The sequence below is a fragment of the Triturus cristatus genome, chromosome 7 (assembly GCF_964204655.1).
Source record: "Triturus cristatus chromosome 7, aTriCri1.1, whole genome shotgun sequence".
NCBI lineage: Eukaryota > Metazoa > Chordata > Amphibia > Caudata > Salamandridae > Triturus > Triturus cristatus.
This window is the reverse complement of record NC_140590.1, coordinates 1,695,879,458-1,695,883,538: the sequence shown is the minus strand read 5'-3', so window position 1 is coordinate 1,695,883,538 and position 4,081 is coordinate 1,695,879,458.

Here is a 4,081-nt window from a genome sequence, read left to right as displayed (position 1 = left end):
TGGGACAGGTACAGACTAATTTGCATGTAGCCAGGTTCTGAGCTGGGATGGTGCAGTGAGCTAAAAAACGGTGTTGGATTAAAACCATGATCTCTTGACTTGGTAAGAGTATTCTGCATCATTCAGAAACTCTGTCCATCACCACCCCCTTTTTCCCAAATCGATTTTATCCACACTCAGTGTGGGAGGGTATGCTCAGACGTGAGTCCCTTGCTCATTGCACCATCAGGATTCAGGCAAGCCGGGCCGACGAAGGCTGTGATGCCAGAAACCGGTCCCCGGAAGCTTGTTTCCTTCCCAGTATAAGAATTGGCTTGGTAGTTTGGTTTGCCCTGTTCCCATCATGCACTGGGACAGGTACAGACTAATTTGCATGTAGCCAGGTTCTGAGCTGGGATGGTGCAGTGAGCTAAAAAACGGTGTTGGATTAAAACCATGATCTCTTGACTTGGTAAGAGTATTCTGCATCATTCAGAAACTCTGTCCATCACCACCCCCTTTTTCCCAAATCGTGGAGTCAATTGTGTCCAGAATGCTTAATAAAATTAATCGGGGATACCATCTAGCTCATGTGCTTTCCCAGAGTTCACAGAGGCAATGGAAGAGGTTATTTCATCTATTGATATAGGAGTGTACAACATTCTTTAGTCATCCGGTGATAAAGAGGGCATAATACATGATGACAAAAACTGACAAATCAAAATCTATTTAATTATGATTATTATAAAGATCAGAACAATATTTATGATATTTTTAAGAGGGTTAATAAGTGGTGACAATTAGGGCAAACAGCATGAATTTGTTTTTTTGTCATGTTTGATAAATAGATAATTTGCAAGTAACTTTTCAGATATAATAACCTGGAAACTCTGTTTTACTTTATCGTTTAACATTTTTAAGCCTGTTTGTTTACTAAGTAATGAGTTATATAGTCACATCTGACTTTTCGTAAATGTATTTATATTTAATTTTACCTAAGAAAGAAAATAAAACACATCTTTCATGTTTAGATTATAATGTTCCTTCTTCACTGCAGAAATGTTTGACTTAAATATTTGATTTTCATAAGCCATAATAGAAATAGCAGAACCTCTATTAGCAGCTTTAAAAACATCACATCCAATTATTTGGGGGTATTAGATTAATTGTTTAATGCCAAATATTGTGTGATTGTGTGATTGACTTTAGCATTTTATTTATATTGTAATTTTTAAGAATAACGTCAGTGTTAGTTTTTCAATGAGGTCTAGGTAATGAAAATGTTTCAAATGTAAGTGGAAAAAATATCTCGGCATGATCGGAAATATCTTTAAAATGAATCATAGGTTGCAATATTAGGTGACATAAATATCTGGAAAACAATAAACATTTAATTCTTGAGTGTGATGAGTGAGGATTTGAAAAAAGAAATCTCAAGAATTGAATGTTTAGTGTCTTCCAGAAATGTTTCTATATATATATATATATATATATATATATATTACCTACTGGCGGTCGCCAGTAGGTAGTTATAGTTAGGACCACGTTTCCATAGGAAATCCGCAACATTCTATTTTGAATAACTTTTGCGCCGGTCGACGAATCCTTGCGAATTTTTCAAAATAGGTGGGGCGCTCCGCTCCGCTCCTACCCTGAAAGTCTCGGGGGGATTCGTCAAGCGGGGGCTGAGATAAAAGGGGGGTCCCAAAACGCGTTTTTCCCATGCATTTTTCCATAGGACCTTTAGACACAGCTACAGCCCGAACGGCTGAACAGAATTACTTGAAATTTGGCAGAGAGGTAGTCCTCAGGTCAAGGAAGTGCCTTTTGTAGGTTTGGTGTAAATCTGTTCAATAGATTCTGAGAAAATAGCCTTTAAATCAATATATATATCTGAGCCAGCTTACGGTGCGCTTACGGTGCGCTTACCGTACGCGTACGGTGACGTGCGCGAGCGCGATTCTGATTGGCTGTTAGATCTTAGTAAACATTCGAATCGGTCGAAACCAGGAAGCGGCGGCCGCCATTTTCTCTCTCGCACTCAGAGTGTGGATTAAAAAAAAAAGGACAAAAACATGTAAAGGGGCTGTTTAGACAGCTCCAAAGCACCTAGCCATGTTGAGGGAGTCCCCAAAGATCCCCCAAGGCCAAAAACGAAATTTTAATTTTTTCGATAATTTCGCCGATTACGCTTACCGTACGCGTACGGTAAAAAATTCTTAAAAAAAAAAAATTATCCACTCTCTCCCCACCTCATGTGCAAATGGTGCCCGAAGGTCACCATTTGTGCATGGCATATTAACTTTAATGAAAAATTAAAATATTACCTTTCAAAACGAAGCGCATCATATGTCCTCCATGTGCGCACGGTGCGCGAAGCGCATCGTGCGTACATGGCCCATCTAGCGTCACGTGGGCACGCGGTGCGCGTAGCGCACCGCGTGCCCACCGTGCGTGCACGGCACTAACTGCGTAAAGTGGGCGCGCGGTGCGCGAAGCGCACCGCGTGCTCACTGTGCGCGCACGGTGCGCGAAGCGCACCGTGCGCGCACGGAACGAACTGCGTTAAGTGGGCGCGCACGCCACGAATGGCGTAAAGTAACTTAGCATTTAAAAAACCGTACAAATTCACTGAAAAAACCATAGGTTTCACACACGTTATAGTTAGGAATTAGCATTTAAAAAACCTTGCAAATTCACTGAAAAAACCATAGGTTTCACACATGTTATAGTTAGCGGAAATTTTACTGATAAAAAATCAATGAAATTCCCCCGTTATAGTTAGTGCAGGCAACTATAACTCACGCGACCGCAATCTTCTGCTGATGACATATGTGTCTTTATGAAAAAAAAATATTTGTAATATATGTATAGCTAAAAATTTATGGAAGAAGACATGGGCAAATAAGTGTCTAAATACAGTATTAGCATCAGCAGAAGATTGCGGTCGCGTGAGTTATAGTTGCCTGCACTAACTATAACGGGGGAATTTCATTGGTTTTTTATCAGTAAAATTTCCGCTAACTATAACATGTGTGAAACCTATGGTTTTTTCAGTGAATTATATATATATATATATAGCAGTTCAGTATTTTTAAAGGAAATGTAAATGTTGAGGAAGATTTAGGGGCACGAAAGACAATCTAATAAAGGATCTTTAATAAAAATGTAAATGTCTTCAAACTATGAAGGGGATATTGCCAAGTTTAAGTATTTCAGTGGTAAGGTTCAACCAAAATGTGAGACCCCCATCTGTAGGACCATATGGAATATGGTTTTATCACTTCCAACTTCAACATATAGAAATCTACCATTAGTCTTATTGTGTGTGCAATATTTTGAATGGTATTATTCACAAAAAAGATTAGCATGACCTCTTTTCTTTCCATCTCAGAGAGAAGAAACACAACTACCAATCTATCTTTTAACCATAGATCATTAAAGTAGATCATTAATATGGGTTTTCTGAAGTAAATATCAGCTTTATGTCAAATAAAGCAATCATTTATTTTCTTATGTTGAACTGGATTTCTTTCCTTTTTTACATGTAGTGAAACAATTCTAAGCTGGGAAGTAGAAAGTGTAAGTATGTACAGAGAGAGTGGAGAAGATTATTGTAGAAGAAAAAGAGACAATAAAACTGGGTAGTAGTGCTGAAAAGGCAGAAGGTAAAGAGGACAAAACAATACACAAGAAAAAACAAGTAAAACAGAAACATTCAAAATTAGGGAGGCTCGGTGGGGAAAATATAGTACAAGGCAAAAAAGTCATAGCAAAACAAGAATGCCACATTGAATCATTAGATACTGAAGATCACATATGTTTCATCAAGTTATTGAAGAGTCACCAATAGATTGTTCTTCAATGCCAATAAGAAGAGGCTGATCAGCAAAACCAGAAAAGCAATCAAGTCCTGTCAAGAGGTAAATGAATTAGTGATGTCATCTGACCATATTCTTATGATTGAAGGATGAAGTAGGCCACATTTTTATTCAATTTCTTTGAGTCTAGGCTGAAGGGACGTAAATTGTTTCTTATTACAATGTTGTTTTCATAAAATCATGGTGGCAATAAATTTTATTGCCATTAACCATCAAAGAAG